We start from the raw sequence: 21,042 nt of genomic DNA, 5'->3' as shown, positions 1-21,042 counted from the left end.
CTGCCTGTCTGAGGGGTTGGCAGCAGCAGCAGCTGCAGTGAAACCCCAGGAAGGGCAGTTTGGCAGTACCAGGGTCTGTGCTACAGACCACTGGGATCATGGGATTGTGCCAACTATGCCAGGATGGTATAGAGGGGGCAATTCCATGATCATAGACATGTTACATGGCCATATTCAGAGTTACCATGGTGAAGCTACATATAGGTAGTGACCTATATGTAGTGCACGCGTGTAATGGTGTCCCTGCACTCACAAAGTTCAGGGAATTGGCTCTGAACAATGTGGGGGCACCTTGGCTAGTGCCAGGGTGCCCTCACACTAAGTAACTTTGCACCTAACCTTTACCAGGTAAAGGTTAGACATATAGGTGACTTATAAGTTACTTAAGTGCAGTGTAAAATGGCTGTGAAATAACGTGGACGTTATTTCACTCAGGCTGCAGTGGCAGGCCTGTGTAAGAATTGTCAGAGCTCCCTATGGGTGGCAAAAGAAATGCTGCAGCCCATAGGGATCTCCTGGAACCCCAATACCCTGGGTACCTCAGTACCATATACTAGGGAATTATAAGGGTGTTCCAGTAAGCCAATGTAAATTGGTAAAAATGGTCACTAGCCTGTTAGTGACAATTTGGAAAGAAATGAGAGAGCATAACCACTGAGGTTCTGATTAGCAGAGCCTCAGTGAGACAGTTAGTCACTACACAGGTAACACATTCAGGCACACTTATGAGCACTGGGGCCCTGGGTTACCAGGGTCCCAGTGACACATACAACTAAAACAACATATATACAGTGAAAAATGGGGGTAACATGCCAGGCAAGATGGTACTTTCCTACAGATATGATGCGACACTCACTTGCAGCTGCTGAAAATGACAAGCCCCACGCAGCGCACTTTTCCATCACTGTACGACCGGATTTCTCATGCATCGTCGCTAGGAGTCAAAGTCATCGTGAACCTGTGCGGATTCGAGGTGCCCTGTCCGGATATCACCACATCGCTCTCTTGCGGGAGAGAAAAACAACGCATCGCCTACCCGACCGAAGAAGAAAAGACACACGGTCTCACTTGTGAGTAAGGAATCAATGCATCGCTGACTTTTTCGACGCACGCTTACCCGTGTGGCTTTATTTTTTACGCACAACAGGTTCTTTGTGTAAAATCAACATTTCCATTGTTTTCTATAGAGTAAGATTCTTTTTCATTTGAAAATTCATATCTTGACTTGTTTATGTTGGATTTGTGTCATTTTGGTCTTGTCTGATTTAGATAAATATTGCCTATTTTTCTAACCTGGTGTGGTGTCCGTTTTGTAGTGTTTTCACTGTATTATTGTGTGTGTTGGTACAAATACTTTACACAGTGCCTCTGAGATAAGCCTGACTGCTTGTGCCAAGTTACCAAGGGGGTGAGAAGGGGTTATCTAAATGTGCATCATCATTGCCCTGACTAGATTGAGGGTTCCTGCTTGGACAGAGTGCAAATTGACTGCAAATCAAAGAACCCATTTCTAACAAATTCAAACAGTAACAAAGTGAAAACACCACCCAAAAAGGATCCTCCATGAATTTAGAAAAATAGAAATGTCTTTAATAAATAAAAGACGACTAAAACAACAAAAATCGAATCAGTATAAACAGAGATATTCTATTTTAAAGATTTAAAGGAAAATAGCACCAAAAAGCACAACATTACATCTGTAGATATCTGGTCGCATTTGACCTGGATAAAGTTACAGGTTTAGGCTGACCAGAATTGGGTGCAGGTCAGCTACAGGGAGCCAGTTAGGCCCGCTGAACAGAGTGCCATAAATCCCGGTTTGCGAGGCATTGGGAAGATTTGCGTCGAAGATGCATAGCGCAGCCAAAGCGATGCGTCAGTTCAGGGGCCTTTGTCATTGTCAACGATCCCGTGGGCTGGGCTTGAGATGCGAAGTCCAGGGTTGAGGATGCTTTGCGCAGTCGGGGTGATACATTGGTTCTGAAGAACTGTGAGTCTGCAATACAGAGTCTAGCATTGTTGTTGAGGCTGCCGTCAGTGAGGGATGCATGGGCCTAATCTGAGGATGTGTTGGACAATGGTGGTTCCAATGGGGCTGCGGCGGCAATGTGGGTCTTTGTGACGGGTCCAATCCATGCAGCAGCACCACACAACAGAGGAGATGCATTGGTTCTGCTGGATCTACTGAAGGTGGCAGAGAACCTTAAGCCCACTTCCAAGGGTCCAGGATAGGGGTGGCACCACTTGGCAGAGTAGACTCGCAGATGGCAGAGTCCAGGTGCATGGTTGTTGGGAAGCCTGTGTACCTGAGGCTTCAGATCAGGAAGCCAGGCAACTAGCCCTTGGAGTCACTGTGGGTTCAAGAGATGCAGGTCCAGTCCTTCTCACCCAGGCAAGAGGGCAGCAGGTCTGCACAGCAGGGGAGCAGTCTGTGAGATCAGTAGTCCAGCAGAGTGGCAGACCTTTCAGCAGCACAGCAGTCCTCCTTCTTGGCAGAGTATCCACAGGTCCAGAAGTGTACTGAAGAGTTGCTGTCTGAAGTCCAGTGTTTATTTGAAGTGGGGAGAACTTCTTGAGGCCTGCCTTTGAAGTGCACAGGTGCCCTGCTTACCTGGCTTTGGCTCCAAACTAACTAAAGGGGGTATGCAGTCCTTTGTGTGGAGTCAGGACACAGTAAGTGGGGCTCGGTCCAGCTCCTCCCTCCCATTTTACAGTGATGGCTCAATCAGTCACACCTAAGCTCCCTGTTGTGTGTGGCTGTCTATGGGGAATAAACAAAGCCCAACTGTCAACTATCCCCAGTCATGTAACCCAGACACAGGTTGCAGGCACCAAATGACTAAGGCAGGAATATTCCAACTTTCTAAAAGTACCACTTTGAGAATTTTTATCTAAAATCCAACTTCACAATATTCGTTTTTTTTTTTTAGTCCAAAAACACTAAGGGCCATATTTATACTCTGTTTGCGCCGGAATTGCGTCGTTTTTTTTAACGCAATTCTGACGCAAAACTAACTCCATATTTATACTTTGGCGTTAGACGCGTCTAGTGCCAAAGTCCATGGAGTTTGCGTAATTTTTTAGCGGGGACACCTACTTTGCGTTAATGATATGCAAGGTAGGCGTTCCCGTCTAAAAAATTGACTCCGAGGCATGTGCGCCGTATTTACACTCCCGGGCAAAAATCACGCCCGGGAGTGGGCGGGTCAAAAAAAATGACGTACAGCCGCTTTTGCGCCGTTTCTTAGCGCCTGCTCAGGGCAGGCGTTAAGGGACCTGTGGGCTCGGAAGGAGCCCAGAGGTGCCCTCCCATGCCCCCAGGGACCCCCCCTGTCACCCTTGCCCACCCCAGGAGGACGCCTAAGGATGGAGGGACCCATCCCAGGGACATTAAGGTAAGTTCAGGTAAGTGTTTTTTTTTTTTTTTTTTGTGGCATAGGGGGGCCTGATTTGTGCCCCCCTACATGCCACTATGCCCAATGACCATGCCCAGGGGACATAAGTCCCCTGGGCATGGCCATTGGGCAAGGTGGCATGACTCCTGTCTTTGCTAAGACAGGAGTCATTTCTATGGGGGTTGGGAGTCGGAAAAAAATGGCGCAAATCGGGTTGAGGCGAAAAATTTGCTTCAGCCTGACTTGCCCCATTTTTTGGCGCCCAAGCTCCATATCCCCCTACGCCAGCGCTGCCTGGTGTACGTCGTTTTTTTTCACGCACACCAGGCAGCGCCGGCGGCTAACGCCGGCTAACGTCATTGAATAAATACGGCGCCCGCATGGCGCTTCAGTATGGCGTTAGCCAGCGCTAATTGTTTTGACGCAAAACTGCGTTAGCGCAGTTTTGCGTCAAAAAGTATAAATATGGCCCTAAACGTGGATTGGTAACCTGTTACCATTGGGAAAGGCACTTATAAAATGTAATAAGTTAACTCCAATGCTATCCTATGGGAGAGGTAGTCTCTTGCAGTAGTGGAAAACGCATTTAAGAGTTTTTCACTACCAGGTCCTGTAAAACTAAAACATGCATGTCCAATGTTTTAAATACGCCGTACCCGGCCTCTGGGCTGGCCAGGGCCTACAATCAGGGTGATTCATATGTATTAAAAAGGAAGTTTTGGGTCTGGCAAAAGGTTTATTTTGCCAGATTGAAATGGTAGTTTAAAGCTGCACACACAAGTTGCAATTGCAGGTCTGAGGCATTTTTAAAGTTGTACTTAAGTGAGTGGCACAATCAGTGCTGCAAGCCCACTAGAAACATTTAATTAACAGGCCCCGGGCACAGATAGTGCCACTTTACTAGGGACTTACAGGTAAATTAAAGTTGCCAATTGGGTATACGCCAACCTTACCATGTTTTAAGGAGAGAGCATACGCAATGCAAAGTCCTAAAATCAGCAAAAACAAAGTCAGTAAACTGGAGGTCCAAAGACAAAAGGTTAGGGAGGAAACCATGCCAAGTCTAACAGTGTATACTGACAAGATGAAAATGAATTTAAAAAAAGAAAATTGTTACAGGCAGAAGAGAACTAAGCTATACCAGATCATGGGACATTAACTATCAAAAGCTGCATTCCATAAATGGCATAACTATTTGCTCACATCTATACCGACCAAGGAATTCTACAATTCCTCAAATATGTGTGGGCATTGACAGCAAGGCAGCTCCATTGTACCCTATTTTATTTTAACACATTTTATGTCTCAATCACCTTCCTGCCTGTTAAAGAGAGTTCCAAAGCAAACACCCGTCCAAATCTCGGTGCCCAGCAGCTTCCGAAAGTTCCATGGTACCACTCTGAGCAATATTCCCAGCACAATGTTTTCAAGGGCTTGCTGTTACTTCACCCTTCATGCAGAATCTCTGAGATTACACTGAAAAGATGCCAGCTCAACCAATACCGGACTGTTTACAGCTTAAAAATGGATTGTGGTATCATGACCCAGCATTGTATATTACTGATTTTGTTCTACAGCAGGAAGATTTGGCATTATGGCCCTCATTATGACCCTGGCGGTCAGTGTTAAAATTGTGGTAATACCGCCAACAGGCTGGCGGTAAGTACCACCAAATTATGACCATGGCGGTGATAACTCCCATAGACAGCCAATGTACCACACCAACCGCCACGGTGGAAACAACAGTCACCACGGCAGTAGCCACGTACAGCCAGGCGGAAGACAAAGTACCGCCCACCATATTTTGACACTGCAAACAGCCACCTTTTCCGAGGCGGTACCAACTCCAACAAAAGCCTGGCAGAAACAGAGCTCAGAAGTGAAAGGACTCGCCATTGGAGATACAGGGAAGAACCACGCCACCATGGAACCCAAACTGCAAGTCTTCCACATGATCTTCTACGTCATGCTCCACCTAGAACACCAACGCCGACGAAGACGACGGCGGTGACTACAGCCCCCTAGCACACAAGGGAGGGAGGGAGGAAAACAAGAGTGACACACACACACAACACACACCCGACACACACACACAATCATACACACAACCAGCTGCACATGTAAACCAATGGTACACGACACACAGCATAATAAAACACGAACCATAATGCTGGAGTAACGACAATTTATTAGCATAGCAAAATCCACCATACAAACCAAATATATACAAATGTCCATAAAGGGCCAATGCCCAGTCCAAAGTCATGAGGGCACACAAGGCCACAGGCCACAGTCCAAGGCCCAACCTGTTTCCTGACACAGCTGGAGAGAACACTGCAGGGGCATCATTTTGCAAGTGGGGAGGTACCTCAGGGGGCTGTGGGGGCACCTCAGTCGAATACGGGAACGTCCCCAGTGGTAATGGATGGGGCAACATGCCCAGTGCTTTGTCCTGGGAAGTGCAAGGCCACAGTCTCTAGAGTGGGTGACTTGCCACTGGTTCTGGAGGGGGCCAACTCGCACAGAAGCCCCTGGAGTGTGGCCTACATGGAGTCCGCTGGCGGTGACGGCTGCACAGTGGCGGTGGTTGGAGGAGCCTCCTGGGCAGCTCCTGGATGGTCCGATGGCTGCATTGTGGTGGTGGTTGGAGGAGCTTCCTGGGCAGCCCCTGCACTGTCCAATGGCTGCATTGTGGTGGTGGTTTGAGGAGGCTCCTGGGCAGCCCCTGCACTCCCTGATGGCTGCACTTCCACAGCTGGAGGTGGGGCCCGTGACAGCTGGTGGTGGTGGCGGTGTTAGCCTGACAGCTTCCACTGGTGTAGAGTGCCTCGTCTCCTCCTGTCCGTGGGTCGTGGATCCCTTACCCTTACTGGCAGGGATGGATGGGATCTTCCCCTCTCTGCCTAGTGGTGCAGGCTCCTTCCCCTTTTTCACAGCTGGTGCAGGCCCCTTCCCACTCTTCCTTAGTGGTGCAGGACTCTTCACACTCTTCCCTGGTGGTGCAGGACTCTTCACACTCTTCCCTGGTGGTGCAGGCCCCTTATCCTTCTTCCCTGGTAGTGCTGGCTCCTTCCCCTTCTGTGTTGTAGGTCTGGTATCTTTACCACCACGAGTAGGTGGTGCTACCACCGTCCCCGTGGACTGTTTGGCTGAGGTGCTTTGCTGTGTCCTTGGTACCCTGCCTATACGTTCAGGACGGGGGTGGGGAAGGGGTAGGATCAGAGGCCAATATGGGAAAGGAAAAGCTTTTTAGGGACGTTGGGGCGGGAGGAGGAAGGAGTAATGGGGTGGAGGACGAGGGAGTGGTTGTTGGAGGTGTATGTCTGCTGGACTTGGGTGCAGGTGCATGGGCTGTATGCTGATGTGGGGTGGGTGGCTGTTGGGTGTGTGAATGCTTGCGTTTGTGTCCCTTAGGAGGGGGAGGGACAGACACAGTGGGAGAGGACACAGGGGACGCGTGCATGGTTGTTTTGGAGGAGTCTGCAGTGAGGTGTGTGTTCTGCTTGGTGTGGTGATGCTTATAGTGGATGTAGATGTAGTGAATGCAGGTGTGAGTGTGGACATGACTGGGAGGGAGGTGGTGGGGAGACGGTGGAGGCTGTGGATGTTGTCGTGTCTGCAACTGTATGGTGTTTGTGTGAGTGCCTGTGGGATGAAGTGTGGTGCTTGTGTTTGCCTGTGCCACTCTTGTGTGTTGCCTTGTGTGCATGCTTGTCTGCATGTGTGCCTGGGATGGGTTGGGGTTGAGGGGAGTGGGACTAGGAAGTGGTAGTTGGAGGGGGATGGTAGAAACAGGGACAATGGCAGCCATCAGAGAGGAGGCCAGTGCCTGTTGGGCTGCCAATCCACCCTGAATGCCCTCCAGGGATGCATTGCAGTGCTGTATCTGGGCTGCCAGCCCCTGGATGACATTCACAATGGATGACTGCCCTACAGAGATGGATCTCAGGAAGTCAATAGCCTCTCCACTCATGGCAGCAGGGCTTACTGGGGCAGGGCCTAAGGTGCCTGGGGCTAAGGAGATGCCCACCCTCCTGGGTGAGCGGGCAAGGGCAACTCGCGGAGGGGCTACTGAACGGGCGGTGCTGGTAAGGGGGTGGCGGCTGTACCTGCAGCAGGGGTGGTCACAGAGGTGTCCTCTACCACCAGGGAGCTCCCATCCGAGGAGGAATCACAGTCTGTGTTGTCTCCTCCAGTCTCCGCCTTGGTGCTCCTCTCGCCCTCTCTCCCACTGGTTCCCTCGGCATCAGTGGACTCTGCCTCCAGGGTCATGTGAGATGCAGCTACCTCTGTCACCGGTGCCTCTGCTCCTCCACCAGATGATGCTAATGCACATAAAGACAGGATGATAAAACAAGAAAGGGGAGGGAGAGACAAAGGATACACTGGGTCAACGACTGCCCCGACACCACCGTTGGGGTACACAGCACCCTCACACACAGGGAACAGGCCTACACAATATGCATTGCACTACCAGTGATATGGCTAGTCACCAAGGCATGATGAAGAGCACACACTGCCAACTGCAGAACATCTGGGACCCATGATGCCCTGCTTGAAAGTGACTACTAACAAGCTAGGTTACCTGTATTTGCCATGCAACCATTACCCTTCAGAGGACGCACGCTGCAATGTCTGGCTTGGCCTTAGGGGCACCCACTAACACACAACCACCACCCATATACCACCCCACCAGCCAAAATATGTAATTATACCCACTGTACTCACCCCCTTGTGGCTGCTGTGATTCCCTCAACCGCCCATCCAGCTCAGGGTACGCCACCACCAGCATGCGGGCCATCAGGGGGGTCAGGGTCCGACAGGCACCCCTTCCTCATTGGGAGGCCATCCCCCGCTGGGCCTCTGTGGTCTTCCATGCCCAGCGTCTCAGGTCTTCCCACCGTTTCCGACAGCTGGTGCTCCGCCTGCCATAGATCCTCAGGGTCCGCACCTCCTTGGCAATGGCATGCCATATTCTCTTCTTTTGTTGGGCACTGACCTGCAGAGGCAATACAGACAGGAAAACTCTGTAGGAAGCTGGCTCTGTATATAATATCTCAAAGTGAGAGATAGTGTGCACAAAGTCCAGGGATTCCCCTTAGAGATTGATAGTGGCAATAATAGATAACACTAATGCTTTATTTGTGGTAGTGTGGTCTAGCAGTTAGGCTTATCAGAGGGTAGTGTAAAGCATTTGTTGTACACACACAAGCAATAATTGGGAACACACACTCAAAGACTTAACTCTAGGCCAATAGGTTTTTATATAGAAAAATATTATTTTCTTAATTTATTTTAGAACCACAAGATTCAGATTTCAAGTAAGTACATAAATTGTAAGGTATTTGGCATAGGTAAATTTAGAACTTTGAATCAAAACAGTAATGTACACAGTTTAGCATAAAATGGCAATACGCTATTTTAAAAGTGGACACTGCAAAATTCAACAGTTCCTGGGGGAGGTAAGTAGAGGTTTGTTTGTCAGGTAAGTAAAGCACTTACAAGTTCAGTCACTGGGGCATAGACAGCCCACCGCTGAGGGTTCAAGTTAACCCCAAACACCCAGTAGCAGCAACACAGGACCGGTCAGGTGCAGAGGTCAAAGAGGGGCCCAAATAACATAAGCACCTAAGGAGACTAGGGGTGCTCCGGTTCCAGTCTGCTAGCAGGTATGTACTTGTGTCCTCGGGGAGCAGACCAGGGGGTTTTGTAGAGCACTGGAGGCGGGGGTCCCAAACAGGCACACAAAATACACCATCAGCGGCACAGGGGCGGCCGGGTGCAGTGTGCAAACAAGGCATCGGATTTTATATTGGAATCAATGGAGGGACCTGGGGGTTACTCTGGCGATGCAGGCAGGGCACAGGGGGGCTTCTTGGGCCAGCCACCGACTGGGCACTGATGAGGGCTGTCTGCTGGTCACTCCTGCACCGGTATTTGTTTCCTCTCGGGCCTGGGGGCTGCAGTTGCAGTGCTTCTTCCAGGCGTCGGGTTCCTTGTTACCGGGCAGTCGCGATCAGGGGGGTCCTCTGGATTCTCTCTGTAGGCGGCGTCGTGGGGGTGCAGCGAGGTCGTCTCAGGGTGGATACCTCATTGGGGTCATTGGGGTCCTTTCTGCAGTGTTGATTTCTCTGGACATGGGCCGGGGGCGTTGGTTGCAGAGTGGTGGGGACTCACGCTTCAGGAGTGAGGTGGGAGACACTTTAAAGATGGTTTCTTCTTAGTTGTTTTGGACAGAGCCGCTGTCCTCTAGAGTTTCTTGGGGGCATATTTATACTCCGTTTGCGCCGATGGTGCGTCAAAAAGTTTGACGCACAATCAGCGCAAATGTTGCCCCGTATTTAAACTTTGACGCCCGAGGATGACAAAATTCCGCAGTGTGCGTCATTTTTTGGATGCGGCAACCCGCCCTACGTTAATGATATGCAGGGTAGGCGTTCCCGTCCAAAAAATGGCGCAAACGGCCGCACGTCGTATTTATGCTTTCGGGCAAAAATGACGCACAGCCGGGAGGCGGAGCCAGAAAATGACAAACAGCCCGATTTGCATCAAAATTTAACGCCTGGGTCAGGGCAGGCGTTAAAATGGGGCAAACACACCTGTATTTAATCAGAACACACAGAACAAACAGCAGAGCAGCAGAGCAGCAAAAGGGAGACATGGAGGTGATTCTTATGCAGCGTGCACGCAGACGCAGAGCCCAGCAGCAACAACAGCAGCTACAACAACACCAGCAGGGACCCCAAAGGCAGCGCAGAAGGCAGGAGAGGATATTCCGCCCAAGAACAACCCTTCAGGGCCTCAGGGAACACAACATCATACAGAGGTACCGGTTGAACTGGCAGGCCATTCAGCAGCTGCTGAGAAACATTGAACAGCAGTTTGCCCCCACTTTGGTGACACCCCACACCATACCAACAGAAACAAAGCTGCTTGCCGTACTTCACATGCTGGCAAGTGGCTCATTTCAAACAACTAGTGCCCTGGTTGGCGGAATATCACAACCATCATTCTCTGCATTTCTGCCCAAAGTACTGGATGCCATCATTCGCCTGACACCCTGCCACATCTGCTTCCCTAACACACTGCAGAAGCAGCAGGAAACTAAACAGGGGTTCTACCTCATCAGTGGCTTCCCACACGTCCTTGGTGCAATGGACTGCACACATGTACGCCTTGTGCCACCTGCTGCAACTGAACACCTCTACCGCAACAGGAAGCACACATATTCAATCAACGTGCAGGCCATAGTCGATCACCAGGGATTGATCACCAACATCGTGGCTAAATATCCTGGGAGTGTCCATGACTCATTCATCTTCCATCACTGCACCATCAACCAACACTTCCAGGATGGACGGTATGGCAATGGACTACTTGTTGGTAAGTACAAAAACCTACTTATATACACAGCAACCCTCTAGGACACACAACACATACACCACAACAGCAACATCTAGACAGGAACACACTGAGGTCCTGACATCACTAGCCATGTTTCTTAAGTCACCATTGAACCTGTCACACATCGGAATTTAATGTACAGCCTAATGTGAAGACATTAATGAGTGTGGTAGCCGAAATGTCACCTTGCAAATTGTAAGTGTCACAATGACCTTTACATTAATACACTGCCTAAGTCTAAAGGTATGGGATGTCCAGGGTACTTTCATATGAACGTGCTAACAACACTTATAAAATAAACTCTACATTGAACTATCTACTCACCCCAAGTGAAGACACAAGGACACCTGTATCACAAGTCACAATGCTAGGGAGGGCACACTGCACTGAAAATCCCAAAACATACTGATGACTAACTGTTAGCAGACAAACACGTGCTCAGCCAAGGAAACAACACAATGCAGATGGTATAGCCTACAAGTATAGGATGTCACATTAGTACACTAAATAGTCACAGACAACACAAGACAACTACTGCTATTGAAGGTCTTTTCAATAGTGCAAGCTACATCAACATGATCCCATTCTTTTTCTCTTTCAGCTGATCAGGGGTATGGCATCCAGCCATGGCTAATGACACTATTTGGCAACCCGAGTACTGCTGCAGAGCGGGCATACAACGATGCCCATAAGAGGACACGCAGCATTGTCGAGCGGACCTTCGGCATCCTCAAGTCAAGGTTCCGCTGCCTCGACATCACTGGTGGTAGCCTACTATATTCCCCCGAGATGGTCTGTAGGATCATCCTCACATGTGCAATATTGCACAACATTTGTGTCAAAAGGAACATTCCCCTCCTCAAACCAGACCCATACACGCCTGAAGACGAGGAAGAGGAGGATGCTGCCCTGCAACAGGAGGGGGAACAACCAAACTCGGCAGCTGGAGTGCGTAGGCGCCAACACATTGTGAACAATTTCTTTTCATAATTATCACCATCACCACTTAATGAACTATTGTAAATAAACACTGATAACAAACACCACATCATGGTTTGGCCTATTAATTTCTGCACACCTTTAGCTCTAAATATCAGAAGAAGAATGTCGTCTCATGGAGCAATAATGATATAACAATCAGGACACAGAAAAATACACTACAAATGTAATGCCTATCATACAACGGTCACATACACACACAATGTAAATGACTGACATCCTGTACAGTTCACCTTTGAAGGGCAATAGCTGAGGACAACACCTATTACACACATACATGTTGGAAACATGGTTCACCGCAGCAGATGGCACACAACTAAAACACCATCACTCAACTAGGGGAAAACAGGCCTCATACATCAGGCAGTTGACATGCTTTTGCTTCAGGAACAGGAATGTATGACCAGGCCCTTGACAGCAGTAATTCCAACTACTTACAATCTTTGCAATGACTATCTGTCACTAGAGCTACACATAAGCAGAACATACACAGCACAAGTGCCACACATATGACAAGCATCCAGCACATCACATCCCATCTACATGTCAGCCCTTTTCTAAAAACCTTACACACCCATGCGGCTGGTCACACCCCACCTGTCTGAAGAGGTCCCTGGAATGCTGATATGTGTACCCTGAGATTCCCTCATCTATATACACACACTCACAAGATTCATCCAGTGTGCCACACCCTTTCCAATGCCTACCATTGTCATAGTACCATCTCACTGCATGGAACTCAGCTCATATAATACACTGGCTTGGAGTTTTGAAGGCCTGGTATCACCTGTAGATTGATTCTCGTGTGAAAGGTACTGTAGGCCATTTTAAAGCAAATTTCATCCGACAGGACTTGTGAGACACTGATGGAAGCCACACCAGTGATCCCCTCCATGCACACCACCCAAATTTACATGCCCCGTCCCTGCTGATGCCTCCTACAGCATAGATGTAGACATTTGGGCAATCACACCATTAAGCATTGCTACTAATGTTGCCGTGTAACACTTTATCAGGGTTCATGTGTCACCCTCAAAACAACACAGGACATACACAGTGTGACATGTCAACTGTCTACTGATCCCTCTGACCAGTCCTAGTCAGACCACTGATCATGTAATTAGTGAAAGAGCTGGCTCCTGATTGACCCAGCATCGTGTCAGCCTGACTGGCACCTATCTGTGGGTCACCCTAAAGATACCCGGTGGCCACCTATGGACCACACTTGCTGTCCAAAACCTCTTGTACCTCAGATGCTAATTTGTGATTTGACTCATCAATGTATACTCAAATACATTGTATTGCATCATCTGATTGTTATTTGTATCATATTTTTGACAGTGCCCATGAATAGCTAAATCATGGCCCTTCCGTTGTCTGGGCCTCATTAATGCCTAAACTACAAAGTGTGACAGTGTACCTGGCCCATAGCGTTTGATGGTGTACGTGGCCTCCAGCAGAACCAGCAACCTCAGATAATGTCCATGAAAAGTCAACACATATGAGGACCCTGACAGTTCACACGCTGAGTAACATTGTTCAAATAATAGAGATGAGTCGTGTGTGCTGAGTAGCAGCCATTTACTTCTGCACAGAGGCTATGATGTTTCCTGATGCATTTCCATCCACAGAGGCCAACTTCAGTACAAATGTTGCAATGACACATGCTGGATCCAGACACCTGAGACATTCTCTCACTCAGCACACCACTGTTGCCCAGTTGAAAGTCTCATTAAACGTCTTGAGTGACAGGGTGGGACCATCCACGTGTAGGTTACCATGTCCTCAATGACTTTTGTCACATTTAGCCACAAACGATACTCATTAGATACACGATTAGCTGCCAATAACTCATGATGAGACCTGGACGTTACAGTGACAACATACACCTTAACAGTTGATACTGGATCAACATTGGACCACACACATGTACATGTACCATCCAATCAACAAAATGGTTCAAGCAGCTTATCACAGTGGTATCCCAGTTGTAACCTAGCAGGAAGAATGAAACATGCCACTAAACCAGGTAATGCATAAAGGGCCACATACATTAACAACCAATTTGCTATCATGACATAAGAAACGTTGAGATTTTGCTATTAAATCAATGCTAAATGGTATGTCAGAATTCTCCAAAGAATCAATAGGGCAAACGTCAAATAGAAAAATGGGATTACAGATTAGCAAACAGAAAATCATACTCAATTTGCTTCCATGGGCCTGCTGCCAATGGTTTAGCATTACTGAATTTGGGAAAACCTTGGATAAAGTTGCAATCCAGGAACAGCAACCCCCAGGGTGCTGGGGGCCTAAGTTCCCCTCTGCTGCACCACAAATATAAATTTTTGATGCACATGTGAAGCACACACATGTATAAGGCGCATGTGTGCCCTACATGTAAATAGAGAAACACATTTTAGATACATTAACTCGTAATTAGGACATGGTTACCCCCCAAAAAAGGTTTAGGCGACAATTGCATTACCTAATTGGCCTTTATGCAATTTGGAATAGCTTGATACATGTGCTCACAATTTTGCTAAGGAATACATCCTGGTATTTCTTTCATATTTAGAAATTTACAATCAGCAATTACCTACATATGTGCACAATTATGAGTAATATCCATTCTGGCCAATCATTACTATTGGACTGTGAATACCTTCTATACATCCAATAAGGGACATTTGCTGTAGCTAACCCCAAAGTTTATCACTTAGCACCATTTGGTCATGCAAAATTCCATTACTCATTTGGACAAAGGAAACACATATTTGTCATAATGCGCCATATTTTCACGCATACAGCTTGTGCGTCATAATTTTTGACGCACAGGCGTGCAAATAATGCAGAGTAATTTTTTTAATCATAAATAGATATCATATTTGGCTGCGGCTTAATTTTCACCTCTAGAACTGTAAATTATGCCGCAAACAAATAGTAATTACCAAATCTGAAAAATATTTTGACTCTGCATTATCTGCACTCCTGTGCGTCAAAAAATATGACGCACAACCTGTATGCGTGAAAATATGACGCATAATGTAAAAAAAATGGCGGCTATTTTATGCAGGATGTGATGTAATAGGATATCCTGTTTACAGATTCTGTACAGTGGGTGTACTTTCACTTTCACTTTGCAGTCTCTGATTATTCTAGACTGTGTGCAAAATGTTGTCCTGTGTATTAGTGCTTTTGTTTCCAGTGTGCCATCTTACTTGTTGTTTTGTCATCAATATATTGTTGTAGAATACTGTCTGAGTCTGTGTTGTATAAATTTGTCCAGTCCAGTGTTGTATATATTGTCTGTGGGAGTCTGTTGTGGGTACTGTGATATAGGGGATAGTTGGGCTCTTCTATTTGTTAAGTTTTCTTTGTATTTCCTCACTCTAACTTTCCCCATTTCCCCCTTTTCTTTTTTTCTACTACTTTTTCCCCTTTTTCAGTGCTTAAATGTCTGGTAGGCCACGGCTTTCCAGGATGGGTGAGGAGGAATTGGGGGGGTTTATATGGCTTGTTTGCCATTTCCTCCCACTTATGCTGGAGGCTGGGGGTTGGATGATACAGGGGTATCACACGGAGGCCCGAAAAGTCCAGTGGGGGAAGGTGCGCCATCACTTGGTGCGTCTGTATGGGAGCCAACGGAATGACCATCAATTGAAGCACCGCTGGGCTGACCTGATCTCCAGGGAGCAAGATCTGCTGAACCACCTGGGAATCAGGATTGGTGGCCATGTTGGTGAGTACAGATAAAGTAAATGTGCACAATTTAAAGCTGTGTAGTGACATGTGATGATTGTTATACAATCTGCCAGATAAGTAGCTGACTGTGTGTAATGCTAGGGAAACATACAGGGTAATTGATGCACTATGTGAAGGATGACAAATGCTAGCAGTCAGGCAGCTCAGGTTTTCCACACATACAGGTTGCTTGTAGCAGAATGTAATGTAGTGCCGCCTTTGTGTCAGACAAGCAACACATTAATGACGCAATCAGGACTCTACAGGTCACAATTGCCAGTGAAGTATGGATGTAGTAACATCATACCTACATATGTTGACGCTATAGCTAGACTGAAATTTGAAACCCTACATGATGCTGAAAATGAGTGCTGCCTTCACGTCAATTGAAGTTAGCAATGTGGCCCACACATATGTCACATGTGTGTCTGGTTAGTGTGTAGGGAAAGTGTTCACGGAAGTGCCATGCCTGTTCGTGATATATGTGCTCCTTCACATTTTATTGATACATGCCAGATCTGAGCATGAACCATATTTGTAAAGGACTCAGGTGCCCTCAGCTAAAATATTAGACAGGCATTTATTGTCACTTGTACCAAAATCAGAATAGGGATGGCAGTCCAAAGGTATGGACTAGGGTACAAACATCTATGTTTGGTGCCAATCACCATTGTTTGGACACATCAAATTATGAAACTGTAACAACATGAGGTATTGCCAAAGTACCTGGCCCTCTGTACCATGTACCTATCTGTCACAAATGTGTCATGACCACATAGGCTGTTTGACAGGTCATGCAGTCCTCAAGTAACCAGCTTTTGGATGTCTCTCTTGGATGCACATTATGACATGAATACACAACTATATTGTTGCTGCATACTAATGGAGGTGCATGTTTGCCACCACATGACAGTCCGGGCCACTGCATGTGTGTAGAAGTGTTTGTAACTGTAGCAGGAGACCCATCCTATGTAAATGTTGCACATGAATTATTCCATGCAGTATGAGCATGTGTGAAAGTGTTTCATTACTCATGTCATATTATCACATTGTGTTTGTATTTGAAATTGTTTGTCAGTGCACGGATTCTGAGTATATTCTTCCTTCCATGCTTTACAGGTGGACCTGCACCGTACACAGTGGGAGAGGTGGCTCGTTTTGAGGACCCCGACACCTACAGTGAGTGTTGCATGTGTAGTATGTTTTGTGTTTGCTGGTGATGTGTGATGGACTACTGTGTGTTGAACACATTGCAAGGTTTGATGCGCTGCCCAATCATTAGTCTTGTTCCATTAGTGGGATTTCAGTTATCACTTCATTTTGAGTTGACCTATGCTTATCCATTTGTCTGATCTTGGGTCTGTAGGCCATTCATGTAGGGCCCGCAATGGGAAATGGGGTGAGTCATGTGGAATACACTAGTTAATGTAAGAGTTGCACTGGGACTCGTCTCGGACTGAGTCAGCATGTCAGACTGACATTCTCCCAGATAGCTTCTGCAAATGGCTTGTCTGAAATCTGCTGCTTCCATAGTAACCGATGTACTGAGTACACTGTAGGTTGGATCTTCCGGGAGCATGTACTTCCACAAGTTGTACTAGAAGTGTGTGGGACTAGAGTGCAACGGCCTAGGTGTGCATGCTATTCATGATCATGGGTGTTCTTGCTCCTCTGTGTCTGTAGAAAAATATGCCTCACTGGAAGTATGTGATGTTGGCCTAGGTCAGTACATTTTGACATGTGTGTACCTTGGATAGGACAAGGTTTAGCTGACTCCAATTTGTTGATAGCCCTTACTGGTGGTGTGTGTGTGGAGGCAAAAACATGTTGAGCTTTCTATACACTCCTGGGTCTGCATCTATTTTGGGATTGTTTGTTGTTCTTCCCACCCCCCCTTAAAGACAGGCATGGGTTTGTGAATAGGGTACCTAGGGCTGAAGCAACCAGTATGTTACACATACTTGTGATTATATGAAATATGGTTTTGAACCTAGTGTACACACTCAGTTATGGCACATGAGTTCTATACTAGCAAATCCCATTACAAATTGCAGATCTTGAGGTTTGTGATTGTTATCACATACACTGACATATGTAGTCCAGGCAATATGTGGAGGAGGTGCAGCATGATTGTTAGCTGCAACTGTAAGTACTTTGATGACAAGTTATTGGCAGTTGTTACCCATCATGTAGATTATTGTATATGCTATGTTTGAGATGACCTTTGTATGCAGGTTTCCCATGTACTTCCTCTGAGACTTTCAATGATCTATATGGTGATATGAGCTGTTACAAGTACAGTAAATGTCTTGTCAGATTGACCACTTGTGCTATTCCACACAATGCAGTTCCTATGGTAAATAGTTGCCTTTGTCTTCACAGCTGCAAACATGAGTGCCGCACAGAGGCATGAATTTGAGAGGCGGGCCATGAGGTACCGACACATCCTGCAGGTGCAGTCGGGGTTCCGACGGATGGCCCGGAAATACCAGTCGGATCGGGCCTCCGGAGCATGGTGGGCTTCACCACAGGGTGGCCCAACGTTGCCCACTACAGCCACCACCACCATAACCACTGGTTCTCCCCAAGTGGCCCCAGCCACAGCGGGGACAGCTGTCCCTGCCTCTGCAGCACAACCAGGACCCAGCATTATGACAGCTGCAGGACAGTCCAGTGGGCTAGGCTCAACACCCACACAGAGCACCTCTGCCGGGACCCAAACAGCAGCAGCACCTCCAATTGACCCTGCGGCATTCCAGGCTTTGGAACGCAAAATGGACAAATTTATGAGGAAGGTGGACAAGCTGAGCCAGGATGTGGCCTACATCAAGAAGCGGGTCAGGTCTATCTGGCGGACCCTCCGGAGGGCCAACCTCTAGGACTGATATGGTCAATGTACATAATTCCCTCCCCTCCCTCCTCTTTCCTTGTTATCATGATTAGTGGGCTTGGGAGATTAGTGTTAGGTTAGTATAGGTTGTTAGCTTAGTTAGTGTTCGGGAGGAGGGTGGGGGGTCCTGATTCTTTCTACTTTTCATTATTAAGTGTGTGGGTGGGTGGGGGTCAATGTTGGGGTTCCTGTGTGTTTAAAAAATAAAGAAAAAAAAAAATAAATATATGATTGTTTAGGATAGTGTAGTATGTGTGTAGGTTAGTATGTGTTGTCCTGCATGTGTCCTGTCTCCTAATGGTGGGTGGGGGGTTGATGTTTAGATCGATTCGTTATATGTGTAGAGTAAGTTTAGCTTAGGTTAGTTAGGGACAGTTGTGGGTAATGAGTAGTCAGGTTAGATTAGTGTAGGTATGACTTTTCCCTTAGTTGCCTCTGGTGTGATTAGTTATGAATAAATATATAGATAACCCTTTGCATTATGTGTTAACTGCTACTTGATCATGGCCTTGCCATCAGTGTAGGTTATTGTTGTTCTATGACATTTGTGCCCTATGCTACAAACCAAAAAAAACTGAGGTTTAAAATGACAGCTACCCCTGTGCTACCTTGGTAAGTATCCACCATTTGTTAGAACCATCAATTGGAGTTTACATGGATCACAAAGGATTTGTGTCGATGAGTATGTTTTCTACGTCACAAAGTGTGCTTCCAGACTTGGTATTGTGGGAACATTTTTAGGTCGGACTGCAGTGTGATGTTCAGGGACATCTTTGAAGATGAGGTCTTGTTAACACTCTTGTCTTCTTGTCTTCATAACTGGCATGATCATTTGAGCTAAAATTCAGCATGATTACCTATTTGGATGTTTACTCAGAAAGGTTGATTGATGCTGTGTTTTGTAGTGTTTGCTTAGGTTAGACTGCATAATTCAATGTGTTAGTATTGCATGGTGACAACATTTATCAGTCACTATTAATTGACTTTGATATCTCTTGATGAAGCATTATTCTGTCCAACACAGCATGATTGTGTGTGGTTTCTCACTTCAGCAGTTATTCTCCTCAGGATGGGCAGGCTATGATGCAATCGTGGCCACTGCACAGATGTATCTGACTACATGATGTCAGGACAGTTGTATTGACAAGCTACATGGATGTCACACAGGCACATTTGTGTTATCTACTGCACAGTTGATGTGTCAAATCACACAGAGACATATTTGGTGTGCAAGTGCAATTTATTGATAGGTGCTGTAGTGCAATATGTACATTGTCCATGTTTGCTGAGTCCGTTCTAGTTCAATCTTACATGGTGATCCTACAGAAAGGGTGTGGATAATGCTCCTGACATGCTGGGGTGATGTTACAGACAGTGCAGAGGGACAGGATTTGCCGATTAGTAGGAGAGAGACATTCACTGGCAATGCTGACAAGTTATACAGTGGTTAGCAGAACAGTCATTGAGTATAGTTGTAGTGAGACTGGCATTTGACAAAACATAGGGCCATTTTTATACTTTTCGACGCACAACTGCACCAACGCACTTGTGCGTCAAAAAATCTAACGCCATTCTGAAGCGCCATGCGGGCGACGTATTTATTCAATGACGTTAGCCGGCGGAGCTGCCTGGTGTGAGTGAAAATAAATGACGTACACCAGGCAGCGCCGGCGTAGGGGAATATGGAGCTTGGGCGCCAAAAAATGGGGCAAGTCAGGCTGAGGCAAAATTTTCGCCTCAACCCGATTTGCGCCATTTGTTTTTAACTCCCAACCCCCATTGAAATGACTCATGTCTTAGCAAAGACAGGAGTCATGCCCCCTTGCCCAATGACTTCTGTCCCCTGGGCATGGTCATTGGGCATAGTGGCATGTAGGGGGGCACAAATCAGGCCCCCCTATGCCACAATGAAAAATAAAAAAAATTACTTACCTGAACTTACCTTATGTTCCCTGGGATGGGTCCCTCCATCCTTAGGCGTCCTCCTGGGGTGGGCAAGGGTGGCAGGGGGTGTCCCTGGGGGCATGGGAGGGCACCTCTGGGCTCCTTCCGAGCCCACAGGTCCCTTAACGCCTGCCCTGACCAGGCGCTAAAAAATGACGCAAAAGCGGCTGGACGTCATTTTTTTTTACCCGCCCACTCCCGGGCGTGATTTTTGCCCGGGAGTGTAAATACGGCGCACATGTCTCGGAGTCAGTTTTTTAGACGGGAACGCCTACCTTGCATATCATTAACGCAAAGTAGGTGTCCACGCTAAAAAGTGACGCAAACTCCATGGACTTTGGCGCCAGACGCGTCTAACGCCAGAGTATAAATATGGAGTTAGTTTTGTGTCGAATTTGCGTTAAAAAAAACGTGGCAAATCCGGCGCAAACGGAGTATAAATATGCCCCTTAGGACCTTGGTCAAAGTAGGCCATGGTGCAGGGACTAGTGCTTCCGGGTACTCTTCCTTGTGAATGTGATCTGTTCCATGTCTTCTTCTTCTGATGTGTGTGTTGCCTGCTTTGTTCTTGTTGTTGTTGGTTGTGAAGGGGCAACACACACCTCAGTGTGAGAAGACGTGGAGTCAGACATCCCGGTCGCTGCCTGCTCCCTGTGAAGGTCTTAA

Source organism: Pleurodeles waltl, chromosome 3_1, assembly GCF_031143425.1.
Source record: "Pleurodeles waltl isolate 20211129_DDA chromosome 3_1, aPleWal1.hap1.20221129, whole genome shotgun sequence".
Lineage (NCBI taxonomy): Eukaryota > Metazoa > Chordata > Amphibia > Caudata > Salamandridae > Pleurodeles > Pleurodeles waltl.
This window is presented reverse-complemented; position numbering follows the sequence as displayed.